The sequence below is a fragment of the Maniola jurtina genome, chromosome 1 (assembly GCF_905333055.1).
Source record: "Maniola jurtina chromosome 1, ilManJurt1.1, whole genome shotgun sequence".
NCBI classification, from domain to species: Eukaryota; Metazoa; Arthropoda; class Insecta; order Lepidoptera; family Nymphalidae; genus Maniola; species Maniola jurtina.
In genome coordinates this window covers 5,006,604-5,025,503 of record NC_060029.1, presented here as the reverse complement: position 1 = coordinate 5,025,503, position 18,900 = coordinate 5,006,604, and the positions used below count along the sequence as shown (strand labels likewise).

The 18,900-nt window shown below is 36.1% G+C and overlaps 3 non-coding genes across 3 annotated transcripts; all 3 read left to right on the top strand.

The window, feature by feature from the left end:
* Positions 1-2,523: 2,523 nt before the first annotated feature.
* On the top strand, positions 2,524-2,595 carry Trnap-ugg. Its single transcript has one exon. It is a non-coding gene; the product is annotated as a tRNA-Pro (tRNA).
* A 494-nt stretch (positions 2,596-3,089) lies between these two features.
* Trnap-agg lies at positions 3,090-3,161 on the top strand. Its single transcript has one exon. It is a non-coding gene; the product is annotated as a tRNA-Pro (tRNA).
* Positions 3,162-17,909: 14,748 nt separating this feature from the next.
* Trnac-gca lies at positions 17,910-17,981 on the top strand. Its single transcript has one exon. It is a non-coding gene; the product is annotated as a tRNA-Cys (tRNA).
* Positions 17,982-18,900: the final 919 nt, after the last annotated feature.

Below are 18,900 nucleotides of genomic sequence, written 5' to 3'. Positions count from 1 at the left end.
TCTGAGACTATATTTAGCCACAGAACTTTAAATAAAGAGTCCTACCAGACGATAGTAAATTATTCATCTTCTCTTTTACCGGGAGCTACAGGTGCACCCATCAGCTTCTCCCACCAGTGGGTGCAAGGGGAATTCGTATTTACCCGTCCACCCACTGCGTTAGGGTTGGGATTAAATTTTACAAGTGTAAATTAAAAATTTGTAACACCCCCGACAAGTGAAGGTAACAAGAAAAGAGCTGATTGATAACTTTCAAACGACTGAACCAATTTTCTTGGATTATAGCTAAGAACAGTCTCGATCAAACCACCTTTCAAACAAAAAATACTAAATTCAAATGGGTTCTTTAGTTTAGGAGCTACGATACGACAGATACATAGATACACACGTCAAACTTATAACACCACACTTTTTGGGTCGGGGGTTAAAAATACATATGTCGATACATCGTATCGATAAATCGGTGTGGGTATTTACCCACACCCTTATCGGTTTCTACACGGCATGGCACCAGATCGCTAAATCGCTTGGCGGAACGGTTTCGCCGCTAGGGTGGTAATTAGCCATGGCCAGAGACAATTTAGTGATTATAAATTCCCAAATTGTCTCTGCCAGGGATCTCCGACTTTTAAGACCACAGTGCTCACCACTGTACTAGGAAGGTCGTCAATTGTGAAGTACAGGTACGAACCCCTTCCCCGCTGGTAGGTACTACTGGGTAAAAAAAGCTTTCTAATGGTGAATGAATTATTAAAATCAGTTTTAATTATAAGTTTCAGAGTTTATCGATTATAAACAACAAAGGAACAAACAAATGTTTCCTCTTTATTTGTGGTGGTGGGCATTTATCTTTTATATCATTTTCTTCGTGCATTCTGGAAGTTAGGTATAGATCATAAGATGTTTTTTCATAGGTACAACATCTAAGATGTTAAGTCACGGCAATTGGAAGAAGAAAAAAGTTTATATAAATGAGTGTCCATTATTCAAGGCATTTGTCGTTAGTCGTCGTCGGCTAAATGGCCGGTTACTTGTACAATTCATTTTCGTTATCTCTTAAATACTGTACCTATTTCTTTTCCATCTGAGTTAGGATTTTCGTAACGAGTTCCTGTTTTAAGAGTGCCCATTTTATCGAGTTGAAGCTTCTATAAAGTCTAACTAAGCGGAAATTTTACTCAAATTTTGTAGATACTTACAAATTGAAACTTTCCACAGATATTCATAAAAATAATGCTTTTATATTGAACTGTAGGTGAAGGTAAATAACAGATATTTGTAAGTTAAAAACTATCAAATAATTTTATTACATTATTTTCAAAATCTAAGGATTTTTTTTATTAAATATTGCTAGAATAGAGACATTTTGATCGCTCCTCAAAATTGAGTTCCAAAAACCAATAAATATCTAAGTAGAAGTTAAGCCTGCATTATATAATACCTAAATAAGATATAGGTACCTAGTATCTACGAGTAAGTATTATTATGGAAATTTGCTAGAAGCATGACTGTGTATTATGATAAGGTAAACTTCGATACGTTTATCATAGCTTTAGACATTTACCTATCTAAAATATACACTACCTATTTCAACTAACTTTACGCTATTTGCGTCTATTATATCAGTTGTTCTTTATGATATTCTTTAATATTGTTACCAATATTAAAACTTATTTTACATTTTATTTTCTGTAGGTATATTATATTTGTTAGATTTTCAATGCAGACACGTAAGTACCTACCTATATTTTCAAAAGAAGGCATGTAAGTATAGGGAGGGCAATATATTAATTTCAGGACTTCTGACATCATTAATTAAAAAGCATATTATTATACTCATTTTATTATCTAATCTAATTTTTCCCCAATTTATTTTTATTCATTAAGGTAATACCTAATATTATTTAATAGAGCAATTTGTTTCTTAGTGGGACCTATACCTACTAAGTTATGGAAAAAACAAAAAATCTCAAGTTTCTAATTAGGGAAGCATAGGTACAATTATTTAAGCTGTACGTCGCTATGTCAGTAAGTCAGTTTCTCCTTATATCTAGTACCTACCTACTAATGACTACTGCGACTTCATGTAAACAATCCGCGGGAACTCTCTCAAAGTGTTTAGAGAGATACTTTCATAAAAGTATTTTTATTTTATGTTCGTCTTCGGGATGCGAGCTGTCTCTAACATACTAACTACCTGAGCACTTGTCTTCTCTCAGAATTAGAATGGTTTGACCGTAGTATCCCCGCCGGCCCTTGATTAGCAAAGCTCTGAGGCATGCAGGCATGTAACGAACGCTATTTACCTTCACCGTTAGACAAAAGCATGCCCGGGATCGACCTACGAGACCGAACGTTTTTAGTCTTTACCACTAGGCTATCACCGCTTGAATACTGCATCGTGATAACTCCACAACTCATAAAAAACTAGTATTTATTATGACGTCATACTTATCATGTTATGAAGAGGACAAAATGTCTTATTCTTATTTCTGAATCTCAATTTTATGCCTAACTCCAAGCGGCTCGTTGGTCTAGGGGTATGATTCTCGCTTTGGGTGCGAGAGGTCCCGGGTTCAAATCCCGGACGAGCCCTCTTTTTAATTGGAGATTTATTTTATTAACAATGAAAGCGATAAATTGAATAACAAGAATAATAATATTATAAGTACCTACAAGCATAGCAATAAACTAACTTATGAAATGTTTTATTAGAAATAATACCTAATTATTGCAATCATGATAACAATTATTACTTAGATAATAGTGGCCGTAAAACAAGTAATTACTTAATTAAATTTAAAGTTGCAACAAGGCGGTCTGCATGACAGGTCAGAGGATTAAAATAACAATACAAAAAAAAGATTCCGACGAATTGAAAACCTCCTCATTTTTTGAAGTCGGTTTAAAACAATCCCGGCTTAGCTCTGTTTTTGTGCAATGCACAGTCATCACTCATCATGCACCTCGTGTTTAGATTAGTCTACTTGTTTTGCGTGCACTATATCAGCTGATAAGCGATAAGTGAAAGTAATAAAAAGTTCAATACTTAAAAATTTTGATTATTTTTTTCGTCGTTATCGTCAGTTGGCTCGTTGGTCTAGGGGTATGATTTTCGCTTAGGGTGCGAGAGGTCCCGGGTTCAAATCCCGGACGAGCCCAAATCTTTTTTATTAAGAAATCAATTTTGTAATACTTGGTGAATATTCTTTATTATTTAAGTTTGGATTAGATTTTAATAAGTATGTTTATACTAGTATTACAGTAGTTAATAAAAAAAAATTATGAACTGTGTGTAGTTGTAACTGTAAAAGCAGTCTGTTGCTCCTCTGCAAAAAATGTTAGCAAAAACTCTAATAATCTCTATACAAAAAAATAAATTAGGTATTTAATTTTAAAAGATATTTAAGTAAGTATAAATAAATTATTATTTTACTGTATAAATGTAAGTTTTTTATAACATTTAATAATATATTGTGGTCCTCCGTCTTCCAGTTTATTCATTAATTTTGTAAAAAAAACTTAAAATTAAAACATAGGTATTGAAAGGACATGCAAAAAAACTAGAGATTTCTACCTACCAGAAGCCCTACAATGTAAGAACAAAAAACTTAGGTAAGTCGGTAAAAATACAGAGAGGTAGGTACTTTTAAAATTATAGCAAGATCTGTCACGTAATATTTTTTAAGTATGGGTACAGTAGATAATAGTACTCAGAGATAATAATAATCATTCACTAGCTCATGCCAGCGATTTCGTCCGCGTGGACTACACAATTTACAAACCCCGTTTTACCCCTTTAGTCAGTTTTTCAAAAATCCTTTCTTAGCGGATGCCTACGTCATAATAGCTTAACTGCATGCCTTTCAGCCCGATCAATCCTGTAGTTTTAGCTGAGCGTTGATAGATATCAGTCCTGACTGATATTATGACGTGTAGGCCTAACTGACTAATTGACTGACTCGTCAGCCAGTCAGTTACTCAGCTTTTCCTTTTATATATAGTACAGATGTAGGTAGGAGGGATCTGGATACCTACTAGATAGATAGGTATAAAGAAAAGATAATATTGGATTTTGGATTTGTCTGTGGTAGGTATGGGTAGCCGGTAACTCAATAACGACGGCTGAATATCTAAATAAAATAATTTAATTGCGAAATCAAGGAGTGCGATAATTAAGAACGGCTCTTTGTCAGTCAAACGGACGGAGTAACCAAGTTCTAAATTAAGGTCAAAGCCATGTCAGAGCAAACGAAATCCGTCATAGAATTAATTAGACGAGATGTCCATTCCCCTTTCTTATCGGTATAAGGAAATGGAAATCCTCTTCTTTAATAAAAGACAAGTGTTAGAACCAACGTGCGATGCAACGTCCTTAATTTTGTGGTCGGGTATATTATTACCTATCTCTATCCAGTATCCACGGAGAGAAGTACCTATATAGGGCTTTCTCCGTTACGTAATCCCATACAAATGACAGAGACAAAAATCTAAAAAACGACCTAGAACGACCTAACGTTATTGTTAGGTCATGGACCTACGAATCACAAATATGATTTCAAAAAACATTCGAAATTCAATCCGAAAATGATTTCACAAAACATTCGACTCGACATTCAATTCGAAAACATAGTTTCGTTTGTGATTATTTGGTGACTCAATATGGTTATCGAGCAATAAAAAACTGAAGAAAAGACATTCAAAATTCAATGGTTGGTGTCTCAAAAAGTGATTCTTTCCGTTTCAATTCTTCTGTAATACGGAAGCCTTGGTGCGCGAGTATGACTCGCACTTGGCCAGTTTTTCATTATGATGTGCAATTAAATAGATTCCTACTTAGGTAACTGCCTACCTGGTCTCCGAAACCCTGTGAACGCTATAAAAATTGTGTTAACATCAATTTCGCTGCATCACTCACACAATATCTAGGCACAAACACCATCAGAATTATTCGTGGTTGGCTTTTATTGGATTAGTTCGCATAATTTACCGCAAAAATAACTACCGTTCAATTCAATATTTACAAAAACACATCATCAATTTAAATTAAATAAAACAAACCATATTTTATGCGGCATTCGCAATCGCGGCAATTACTATGTAAACAATTTTTGAATCAAGCCAATCAATATGGAAACAAATTACATTTGAATATATCGTCCATACGTCCATGTACGCAGGGCCGCCCCATTCATAAAGGCGAACTAGGAAACCGTCTAGTCCTAGGACGTTGCAAGTATAGCCGAGGTTAGCCCGCTCATCTCTTCTGCATGTCGAAGCATAATAATAAATAAATTTAATACTAAGTTATTATCAGTGATATAATAAAATTGTATTTTATGCGTCCCCATGAGTACCTAAGTATCATTTCTGTAAAATATTTACGCGCTCGCTTCGCTCTCATATCTAGTGCCTCAACATTTCTTTTGCAAAACTTATAAAGAATCAAACGTGCTCGCCTGCCTTCCTGTTCGCTTTCATTATGAGCAAGCGTATTTAACATATTCTTTAGGTACATCGTTTCTGTAAAATTCATGAAAAATTTCATGCTTGCTTTGAAAAGACACAAAATAAGTACAAAAATCAATTCTGGACAATGAAGTGTCGCCTAAACAAAACTTTTTCTTGATTTGAGTTATTTAACTAAATTATTTGAATGGTCACTTGGGATTTATGTTATGAAATTTTGATCTCAAGGGTTGTGGCTCCTGTAATTGGCCTAGGGCGCCGAGTTTGCTCGGGCCGGCTGCATGACGTACCTACGAGTAATGTAGTTATTCAATGCACCTACGTTATGCAAACTTGACTAATGAAGTTTAGTTAAGCCGGCTCGTGAGATCCAATCTCCCGCTAGGCCTAATCTCTGTGATATTGAGTTTACTGGATACGGTACGAGTGTAAACAGAATAAAAATTTCCCGTTCTACGGCAGTATACAAACTAGACAATTTGCACTAAAGTTAAACAGCGCAATGCACAACTACGTTGTTTATTGAATTGTTAGAGGATGTTAAACTTTTTTTATTACGTATGTAAAGTCATGTGATATATTAATTGGCACTTCCAACATCAGTGGTCACAATATACATATAGGTATGTGATATATCACCTATACTTACTATATACCTTATACTATATATGTACTTCCCTTTTTTATTAAAGTTCTTGACTGCACTTCTACTTGGTGGTAAGTGATAATACAGTCTAAGATGAAAGCGGGCAGTTGTTATTTTAATCCATACCTCTTTGATTTCTGCACGGCATCGTGCCGGAACACTAAATCACTTGGGGCACTACTTTGCTGTGAGGATTTAAAAAATGACAACTCCGTTGCGGCATGATTGAAGGACAAACCAACAAACAAACACAGTTTCGCATTCATAATTTTTTTTATAAAAAAATACGGCTAATGGCTATAGCCATTTGAAACCGTATTTGCTCGGATTCAGATCAGAACATTGCACAACATAACACTGCGTTTTATCCAGTAAGTTGATATTTGTGTTAAGTGAGACGGCCCGGATATTGCAATTTCCCAACGCGCACGCCCGCTGCACCCTTCCATTTCGTTTCATATCGCTGCAGTAACAACACTTGACGTTTATAAAGCAATTTTCGCTGGAACTCTATTCCTCCGCGAGCCTAAGTTTGAGTGCCTATCATGCCTCTCGATATTTCCTCGTTACAACTTTTATATCATTTTAAAGTTTTGTCGAAGTTGAAATAGCTCTCAAATGGCAATCTTTCTCTTCAGTAACATTTACCAAAGACAGATCTATCTTGAACAAAAAGTAGTAGAGAAATTGATAGCTCATAGGTCTGCATACTTAAGTAGATATACTTACGTACAAGAAAATATGAGTAGCTTACATTGTTATAAATATAAAAGGATCTTTTGTAAGCTTTTATATTATAACAAGGAAAAACTTTAGGTAAAAGAATTTAGCCCAACAATTCTAAAGTCCAAAAAAGTGAAACCCATCCGGAAAGTTAAAGTGTAAAAGTTAGCCTGTTATGCTTTTACGTGAGGTTCTATTTTATTCTTTGAAGAGAAAAGTTACACGACTCACTTAAGCTGCTTTGAGATGCTTTAGCGTGAATTGACGCCGGCAATAAAGGTGGGTTGACCCTTTTAATTTTAACCTCTGGAAAAATAGAGTACATTAATAGATATTAATATTTTCAAGCGCTCCCACAATATGTAGCATTCACATGCTTAGTATAACAAGTGTAAATTAAAAATTTATTACACCCCCGACAAGTGAAGGTTACAGTAACTAGAAAAGACCGAAAATACCTGATAACTTTTAAACGGCTGAACTGGCTGAACTGATTTTTTTGGACTATTCCGCGCCTACGATCTACAGTATCTGAGTTTTCCAAAACATCATTTTCAAATAAATAATTATGTATTTAGGCAACGTCCATCTTGACAGCTTGACATTTGTCAATTGACATAATATTATGAACCTAACGGTTATCTAACCTTCTTTTCTACAAGAAAACTAGAAAAGAGCTGATAACTCTTAAACGGCTGAACCAATTTTTTTGGATTATAGCTAAGAACACTCTCGATCAAGCCACCTTTCAAACAAAAAAAAGAAAATTAAAATCGGTTCATTCGTGTAGGCGCTACAATGCCACAGACAGATACACAGATACACAGACACACAGATACACAGATACACAGTCAAACTTATAACACCCCTCTTTTTGGGTCGGGGGTTAAAAAACCGTACAAGTGCGAGCTGGGCCTCGTTTTTTTAGAGTTCCGTACATAATTATTATGAACATCATATTTCGGGTGTATGAAACATTTCTTTTCCGAGTAAGAATTTTTCATACACCACTACATAAAATTACTATGATAATGGTTAAAAGGCACTGTCTATTAAAGAGTACTACAAAAATTGCTTAAGGAAAATCTTAACTCGAAACGAGCTTGGAGTAATCCGTGAAAAGCTATTATTATATCAGTCGGGAAATCTCATTTCCGTTTCGAAGAAAACGTAGCTGCTCGGTCCGTTCACTACCAAGCCACGACACGAATCGTTACGACACGTTCGATATTACGTGCGCATACAAATCGGTATAATATTTTCATACAATCAAAAAATAATCACCATATACTACACAAAAATAATCACTATAACTTTTAATTTAATTATTTCGCTTACCAAATTAAGTTTTGCAGCTGTAGCGATTGTTGTAGATACGCTAGGTAACATTAGCTTGTAAATCGCACCAACCCGAGCCACGTCCGCGCCAAACACTCCATACCCGCGCCACACATGCGGCACACACGTATCACACACACACCATACCCACGCCACACACGCGCCACACACGTACCCTACCCGCTCCACACACGCGCCACGATGCCCCACATACTTACACTCCACATCGCGTCTCACCTACTCAGCAACGCCACACACGCGCCACACACCCGTTACACACGTGCTAAACACGCACATAGCTTGCATCTTCACGAAGGAAATAGGCAATTTTTACCCCGGAAAATCAAAGAGTTCCCACGGGATTCTTAACTCCGAGGAGCATTACACAAGTTGTACATAGGCTTTCAAAATATTCCTGATTATACAAATTGTTTGAAAACTTTTGAAAATTCCACTACACAGGTTGTTGTTTGTTATGCTCAGTTTCCTACAGTTTATAAAGGATTTTCTTTTTGTCATAAAAAGTTGGAATTTTGCTTCGGGATATTTTTAACTAAGTTTAGAACGTTGACCACCTATTAAATAAACAGCTTAAATTATTATTATTGTGCTTTCAGTAATATGCTGTTCATAGTTTTCAGTTATGTGCATCTACCAGGCCAGGTGTACTCGGTCATGTGATCCGAGAAATATACCTATAGTATTCGACAGGTCGAGATGTTCCCACCCGGTTTACCATCTCGATCTGTCGCGTATTTATAGCCAGCACGGTCGGTTCTTCAACAGCTCCTGCGCAAGTAGATAGAGATTCAAGATATAAAAGCTTCGTGATAGAAAGAGAGGCGTTTGTTAAAGTTTAGGCCGCAGTGCTTTGCGAGCTGAATTTCACGTTATTTCTGTGCGTCTACGTCAATTTAATTAGGTTGATTTCATTTGAGCCTGTGAGATTCGGTTGATGTCAAATAAGGATAGCATCTAAAGAAAACGTATGCAGGTGAAATTTTATTACTAGATTTCCTCAATTCAAAAAGCATTGATTTCATTTACAAGCTTTGGAATATTACCTATTACAGGAAATTTTAATTCGAAAGAATTGCTTAAGTAGGTACCTACTAATAATAGAATCGTACTCGCAAATATATAGCACTGTCAAAGCTATAAGTAGCATCAAGTACGATATTTCGAGTACTTTCAAGTGGTCTACTACTAAGTAAGTTCTCTGAAGCGAGTCTAAGTACGGTCTCCCTTTGTATAATCTAGTATGAGTACACACGGAGACGTGCTCAATTCGTCATCCGAAGAACGTGTCAGCGCAGGTGATTGAGGTCGTAACGAGACGGGTTACGAAGAGTACGTAGGTACAACCTCCCCAAAATTGCTGAGTTCAAATGCGACGTATTTCGCTGGAAAATTTAACCCTTTTAAAAATATTTGAATACTGTAAAGCTTTAGGATTGCTGTATCTGTTCGGAATTCGTGTTTTGTAAAACCTTCGGGCTAATTTATTAGACACTAGCGACCCGCCCTGGCTCTGCAGGGGAACTATTACATTATACATTGTTTTCGCGTAACTTTAACTATTTACACAGCATACATCAGAGAAGCGTTAAATTTTTTCCGACTTAATTCACAATTATTACCTATCATCATACCGATACTTTTTTTACCCTTTTAGATATTCCTGCTTTCTTCTGATGAAAACCGTATGAAACTCCGTACTTATTAGCAGTTCAAACCCTTACCCCCAAGATTTCAATTCGAGAACCTTGTGGGGTTCAAACCGAGTTCAAATTGAGAACCTTCTCCGTTTCAAGAATTCAGTTTAAAAATTGGTAGAGGATTGTCTTTGTTCCATAAATATTTTGTGATCTCTTTGATATGTTAATCATTGAGTCAAAATGTTGAGTGTTTCAATTCAGAAAATAATGTTTACCGACTTTATTTTGTGTTAGGTATTTGGCCGGCTCCTAAATAAATGAACCCCTCATACCTAGTATCCAACAATACACAAAAGAAATAGCCAGCAACGCGACAAATGAAGTAAATCTTTCCTGAAAGGTATTGTAGCGACAAAATAATAAATCCAGGAGCTTTTCAATTCGATCATGGCCTGATTCATGTCTCGGGGATTAGTGAGATGTACAGGTGGACAGTTTTACGGTTATTGTAGCAGATTTATGTGAGTCGGGCGAATTTAACAGATTAGTGTTGACCCGCCACCCTCGCTGTTTATCTCACTACCCGCACAGTTTTTCGCCCGGATTAAGAAGAATTAATGAGTGTCCATTTGTTTGAACAATAACGGGTCATTTAGGCTCTTACTTCCTAGGATAACGGTGTTAGCATCGAATGAAATCACTGAAAACTTTCAGTGATCTCATTCGATCACTGAAAGTTCGATTTAGTGATCTTTACAAAAGAACTGTAAGTGAAGGCGCGGCGACAGAAGTGAAAATTTAAACTATGTAAAAACAGTGGTTTTAATTTTAAATTTTCAAAATGTAGTTACATAAAATTTAATAGACTGAAAATCTTTACTATTACGATTCTTTCAAATATATTCCTCACTATATTTACCTTACTATGCTATCTACTTATACTACCTACCTTGCAAATAGTTTAAGTAACAAAGTGGTATCGATCAATGGAAATGTTTATTCATTGATTAATGATATAAGTATGCATGTATTTAAATAGACTTCATCTTCATATCTCCTCATACCTCATAGGTCAAACCTAACTATGCGCCTAGATGCTACGGTATATTTTTATAATGCTTAACATAGAAAGCTTCTAAGCGTACGAGAGTTATTGGAGCGTACAATCGATCAGGCTTTGCCGATGCTTGCCACCGTTCAGCCGGACGGAACTAACTTCACATATGCAGACAATTTCCATAACATAATTTAAGCAAGGAACTTTATATACATAAAGATCTTTGAACAAGTAGCTTAACTCTTGGAAGCAGAAGAAGTAGGTATGATTGCTAGCTTAACTAATTTACGTACTTTTGATATTTATGCAGGAACAGGAAGATATTATGTACTCTGAATTAATGTACCTACCTAGTTTAATGCAACCCGATCCAAGTCGGCAAAGCAAGATTTTTCAAAAATCCGATTTCTCTAATTTCATCGAATTGCAGCTTACGCGACAGAACGTTACTGGATGGTGTAGGGCCGGGTGTAATCGCGCGCGCTCCTCTTTGTGATCGCTCCTTTGATGTTCGCTTATACAGGTATTCGAGCTTATTCCATCCGTTTGTAGCTTTTATCACTTCTGTACAAACACTTTACTCTAAGGTATCTAGAGATCGGAAATCATTTAGCCTTCATATATACCGTCATCAAGTATTATATTATAACCATCTTTGAGTTTTGACAAAGTATGAAATAGTAAATTGTGATGTGTGGTAAGTACATACATACATATAAATGTTTATCTTATGGCTGAGTTATAAAACCAGTATTATTATTTAAAAAAACACTTTTAGACTTGGGAATTATTAAAATAATAAAAAAAACCTTTGAATGTAGACAAAAACGTTAAAACTGCTAGAAACATGGTGGATTCGAAGAATGATTTAAAATAACTCTCATATCTAAAGGTAAAAGTTCATAAAAAGTTCGAACTACGAGCTCAGTCTGCCGTCTCTGGAATATAAACGGGAATTGTGTATATTATTCAAGAACAAAGAGTGGAGCCGGTAATGTGATGAATATTGAAGCGGGCGGCGGTTAAATAAAACATCGCGGATGAAGGTTGAATATTACAGTGGCCACAACCTCAATCCGACCCCTTGTGCGAGAACAATGAAGATTCTGAATAAATTAAAAAAAAAATGTTTGGAGCGTTCGTTAGTCCGCATAAATTGTTGTCCGTACATGGAATCTATTTTCAAGAATTCACATAAACATTTCACGGTTCAACTTTCAGGTCCAATTTTTTTCAGAAAAAGTTAGAAATGTTTATAGGTTAGACATAAAAATAGCTGTAATAAAATAGCAGCATAAGCTGTGATAACCTAGTGGTTAGAACGTCCGGCTCCTAATCGGAGGTTGGGGATTCAATCCCGGGCACGCACTTCTAACTTTTCAGTTATGTGCGTTTTAATCAATTAAATATCACTTGCTTTAACGGAGAAGGAAAACTTCGTGAGGAAACCTGCATGCCTGAGAGTTCTCCATGTTCTCAAAGGTGTGTAAAGTCTGCCGATCCGCATTGGGCCAGGCGGGGCAGACTATGATCCAAACCATTCTCACTCAGAAGAGACCCGTTGCTCAGTAGTAGGCCGGCAATGGGTTGATAATGATGATGATGAGACATAAAAATACACAACTAAGTCGGTACCAACACTGACATAGCTAAACGGGTTGCGAAGCTGAAGAAACGAGGGGCTGGGTACTCGTAGTTCGAAAGATCGATTGAAATTGGGGTCTCAAGGCAAGGTAAGTTGCTAGAATAGTGACCTCGCACCGGAAAGCGCAGTATTTGAAGACCTCCCACTAGGTGGACAGACGACACCAAACGAGATGGAGGGAGCCGCTGGATTCAGGTGGCGCAAGACCATAGCGTGTGCAAGTTCCTACAAGAGACCCACGAGTATGTTCAGCAGTGAACATCTATCGGTTGATATGATTATGAAGAAGTATGTACTTTGAATTTTTTTTAATCCTTTCTTTGAAATCTGGGTTGAGGAATCCTAAATATCCATAATAATATTATGATAGGTACTTGTCTACTCGGAATAAAATTCTTCAGTATTTTTAGGAACAAGATTTATTAGAGGGCATACTGAAATTGCGCTGCTTTGTACTTAGTACAAAGAGCCTTCTCCAGTATAAAATCAATTTACCTTCGCAAATAGTAAACTACTGTTTGCGAAGGTAGATTATTACGTGCCAAATCTGCGTATTTTTATAAATTATAGAATTTTTCCTATGATTCATAAGAATAATTTTAGTGTACCATTTTTTTTTATATACTTAGCCATAAGATATATTTATCTATTATATAATTATTGTAATAGGTTCTTTATTTATTTGTCACTGTACATAGTCTGTGGATTGGATAGAATGTACTTACTTGATGAAACTCTAACACTTAACTGACTGATTGATGACTCTATTGTTCCGAGGTCTCCGACTATAGAATCATTAAATTTTGCACAGGATGGAGTTCTTTATACAACGTAGGATTTTTGAGGTCCCGTACACGAAGCGTGCAAACAGTACCCTGCCTCCGTTGTTTGTCCGTCCGTCTATCCATCTGTCTGTCAGCGGGCTATATCTCGTGAACCGTGATAGGTAAAGAGTTGAAATTTTTACAGAAAATTTCATATTACCACTATAGCAACAAATAATAAAAATTTCAAAATGATTGCGATGCAAGTTATAAAAAATTATAAAGTGTTATTTCTTGTAAGATGGTAAGTACGGTACCCTTGTTCGCACTTGACTAGTTTTTAAACGGTTGTGACACATGAATGGACAATGGACGGGCAAGACAAATTATAAGTATAACAAGGAATTCTCCTAGTTTCAATATGGAACACTATGAGTAATATTAGTAGGTAATTCCTAGTGTTTTTAATACCGGTCGCTTGTTGAATAACTTTCGCCCGAACTACCTAAATAAACATACCAGTCGCCTTTAGAAAGTGAGAGAAAAAGAACATTTATTATTCCACCGATTGCAAGCGCTGAGTAAGGAACTTATAACAATGGGGTTATAGAGCAAAACGAATATTTGCCGAGTCAGTCAACGAGTGCTGAACGATGCGACGTCTCCAGCGAGAAACGTGACCGCAATGCTTAGGAGTCACGCCTTTACATCTTATTTTCAGATTCAATATTAATACCTACCGTCTATAGATATTATGTTAGTGTCAGTGATCAATTTTTTACTGCAACCGTGCCATTTTCATAATAACCTAAACTTAAGAGGAGTCTCTCCGTCACTCGCTCCATACAAACGTAGTTCCAATTTCATTTGAATATTAAGCAACCAAAGTCCATGAAATTTTGCAGACATATTCTAGAAATTAATATCGATGTCTGTGGTTTTCCAGATTTCCGTTAAAATATTCGGTTTCAAAGTTACACGGTCTTAAAAATTCACATACAAATCTTTGAGCCCCTGTAATTTTAAAACTGCATATTTTTAGAAAAATCTAAAACACCACAGGCACAAATATTAGTTTCTAGAATATGTCTGCAAAATTTCATGAACTTTCGTTGCTTAATTTTCAAATGAAATTGGGACTACGATTGTATGGAGTAAGTGACGGAGAGAGCCCTGTTCATTTAATTTTGTTGGCGGACAGCTGTTGAAACATTCAAGCGCAAATTATAGCGTATTGACACTTTTGAATAGAGAAGTAAATAATACGTGGGAAAAAGTAAAAATTCCTCAGTAAATGTGAAAAGGCCTAAAAAGGCAATATACGATGATTATTATCACTAAATGTCTAGCAAGGAACTTATTACAAAAGGTGGTGGAGCAAAACGAATGTTTGTCGAGTCAGTGAGCGAATGTTGAGTGACGCCTCTTGCGGCTGAACGTGACGACAATGACATCTTTACATCTCATTTTTAAATTACAGACGGGCTTTATGGACCATTTGTCGTGCATTTTCCTTCCTACAGGGAATAATTTGGCGTTGACATGACATAAGTCCGGGAAAACTGCTACTGGTCTCAGATCCGGTATTAAAAATGTATGCCTACCCTCATTTGTTATTTATTTATGATAGAGAATATGCTAGATAATATATTCATTGATATATCGCAAATAGGTTGCCTAGGTAAATAACGAGCACTACATTTATAAGGTTCCGTACCTCATAAGGAATAACGGAACCGTTATAGAATCACTTTGTTGTCTGTCTGTCTGTCTGTCTGTCCATCCGTCCGTCGTGTCTGTCAAAAAAACCTATAGGGTACCAGCTACCTATAGGGTACTTCCCGTTGACCTAGAATCATGAAATTTGGCAATTAGGTAGGTCTTATAGCACAAGTAAAGGAATAAATCAGAAAACCGTGAATTTGTGGTTACATCACAGAAAAAAAATAAAATGGTTTTTAATTTTCAAAGTAAGATAGGTAACTATACCAAGTGGGGTATCATAAATTATGAAATAGCTTTACCTGTAAATTTTAAAACAGATTTTTTTTTGCATAATAGTTTTGATTTATCGTGCAAAGTGCTCGTGTAACTCGCACTTGGCCGGTTATTTATTATTTTTCTGATTTTAACTTCCCTGATTAGATAATTATGAAAGTCAAGCATCAGCTGAGATGATATGCCCAAGGAGTTTAAAAAATAAACGTTGCCTACTTTCCCATTTGCGGAACTATGGGTTTGCCAGGTATAAATAGGTAATAGTCAATAAGTAAACGGAACAGCATGTAAATGAAAATATAAGGGTCAAGATTAAGGTAGGATTTGATGGATTTCGTCAGGAAAAGGGTTTATTCAATATAACCTTTTCGATTTCTTTGTGAAAGCCTTCGAAAGACGTACGTTTTGTGACTAATATCGTATATTCAGTATCCGATTTCCGATCTAAAAACTAAACGTGAGGGAGATACTATAAGGAAACTAAATAGTTACACACATTATGTGCCTATTTTAGCTATTGGAACTAATAAAACAGGGATGTAAATAGGCAACAAAAGATTAGAGTATCCTGAAGTGTATTTATTGATTGTAGTGTATAAATTCAAATTCAATTTTTTTTTCAGGATTTAGCCATAATTGTATGTCAAAAATCTAAAAAATAATTAAAGTTTTTTTTTAAATTGTCTACTACCTTGTCTCCGGCATGGGTATGTACTGCAACATATATTATATACATTATGTTATAATAAAAAAATATGTTTTTTCTATGTTTATATTTAGAATAGTTCTCATATAAGTGAACTTTTGTTCTTTTTGAGAAAATAAACTCTTTAAACCGAAATAAACTAGCACCCACAATGTACCTACTTCTCCACCATCCAACCCACAGATTTAAAATACTATATTATTTGTTCTGTGATCCAACCCAATAGCGTTCTGATTCCAGTACAAATTGGATTCAAAATCGAATTGTCGAAGACACTATCACAACGACAATGACTTTTTGCAATCATACCGAAGTTGCAATTAGCATGCAAAGCAATTAGCACAACACCACAGGTCAGTAATTTCATTCTTATTTCTTTGGAAATTAGAATGCTTTGATCCATAATATTATTTTTAGTCAGTTAGCTGTATGCAGATGTAGATAATCTCGTATGCAACGTACGTGATTACCCACCGAGAATAGGGCAAGGGAAAAAACCTGGACGTAATAATATTATGTCCTAGAGCTACAAAATTTGCTCTGTAGTTTTTTTTTCTATAGGATCACGAAAATTGGGCAAATCCATTATGTTTCGTTCAGTTCATCTATCCAACTGTGTAATAATAAATCCATACTGATATTATAAATATATACCACCCAGTCCATCTATCTGGATGTCTGCCTGAAAACAAATCGGTAGGTACTAATATTTTTAATGCGAAAGTAAGTTTTTTTGTCGTTCTATCTGTTTATCTTTCCATTCGCTTTATAGACATTGACGAAATGGGTACAGATAATAGCTGGTTACCATCAAGCAAAGATGATACGGATAATGGCTGACATCAGAGATGAATTTGGGCTACTTTTGTCGAAAAACCAAAGAGTTTCCACGGGATTTAAAAAACATTTACGTTTTGTAAAAATCCCGGGGCGTACAAAGTCGAGGACATCATGCAGTTGGCTATATAGATAGTTTCAGTAAGTAACAGTTTTGTATTTCCCATTTCTACTCGACAGTGAAAGGGCGTATTGTGTTCGGAGTGGCCGACATAATCGTATATTCCCGGTGTAGTCATGAATCACGGGACTAACGCGATTTATTGCCCCGGATCCACGTGCCCAACTCTTTATTACCTTTGCCACATCGAAAACGATATGTTATAATGAATATTTTAACACTGAAATATGTTTCTAGCGGAGTTTTTCGTTGCTACTAAGGTACTACCTCAGAATATATAATAGCTAGCTACGTGGAAGTATTGGTAATACTTAGATTAGGTATTCTATATATGTTGTTTATAAGAAGAAACGGTGTACTAGTAAGCGTAGCGTGGGACGCCTTCCAGTACGATGGACTGACGACGACTGGTATGATGGATGGTGGAGCGAAGAGGCTGGATGGATGAGGAAGGCGGTATGGTGGCGCTGACTAGAGAAGGCCTATGTTCAATTGTGGACGTCCGCAGGCGGATATGATGGAGAAACTGATTGACAGTGAGGCTTGAATCTTGAGATTCTCTCTGTGACGTAGACCCTTCGTAGACCCAAAAAAAAAAAGATTTTCAAAAATACCTGTCGAGCGAAGCTGGGGTGGGTCAGCTGGATTTAAAAAAAAACATAATTACATCAAGAATAAGATTGTAAAAAAAAACATTTTTTTAATAACAAACGTTGTAACGTTATAACAAATGTTAAAACGAAAAACTGACTGACTTTCAAAGGGCTCTTTTACAATACGCCCAAAAGAACGACGTCACACTTTACGCGATTTCCATGTTAAATCTCACTACGCGTTATCCGTTAGTGTTGTGAAAAGACCCTAATTATTATTTTTAAAATGGCGTCACTTAAGTATCATTTAGGTACATAAAATTTCAAAGGTTCTTTTCCAACCAGTACCTGTGTGGGGATATAGCTCAGTGGTAGAGCATTCGACTGCAGATCGAGAGGTCCCCGGTTCAAACCCGGGTGTCCCCTACCTCCTTTTTCATTTACCTCTGAAGATTTTATTTTGAAAAATAAACAAATCATTATTGCAGACAGTTGCAGACTTGCAAAATTAAAGTATTGATTACAGAATATAATATAGTGTTTAATACCTACTAAGTAATTAAATAATACTATAAACTCATCTATGGCAAAGCATGAACATCAAAACTAATTATGTGCACAGACTATAAGGCCAATTCACGACCTTAGGCGACTATTCAAAAATATACGCAACTAGATGATATCTACTCGCGATTTCAGCCACTTACATACCTAGTTTTAGGTTTTTTAAATCCTGTTGGAACTCTTTGACTTTCCGGGATTAAAAGTAAACTATGTCCGTCTCCGGGATGAAAGCCTATCTATTTTCACATGTCAAAATCGGTTAAGCGGATAGTTTGTGCATAAGATTTAACGGCAAAGAGTGTTCAGAGAGATGGTCCTAAATCCTAAAAGGACAGAAACCTGTTATGCCTGTGATTTACCTATATGAAAAGCCTTTAAAAATAGGCACTAGGCAGGAGGCCTTACTAGACTCTTCTTTTTCTTCCTAGCGTTTGCGTCTTCCTGGTTTACACGGTCTAGTTTCCTGCAAAGTCGCTTTCAGGAGTAAGCCCTTTGCCAAGTTGTAGTGCCATATCATTACCGTAAATCGATCATTTATTCGTGGTAATTTGACAACTTTATACTGCCAGATCGTACGAGTATCTCCGAAAAATTACACAGTAATTCTCTGACCTTTACGCGTTTGGAGGTTGGATAAACGAAGGCTGGCACTTCGCAAACAAACCCTCATGAGCTGTGAGAAATGATAACGTCACAGTACTTTGTTCCTTTTTGTATCCTCACAAAAACGCACCCCTTTCTAAAATGTTAGGTAGGTTTGTTATCTGTTTGCCACCAGGCA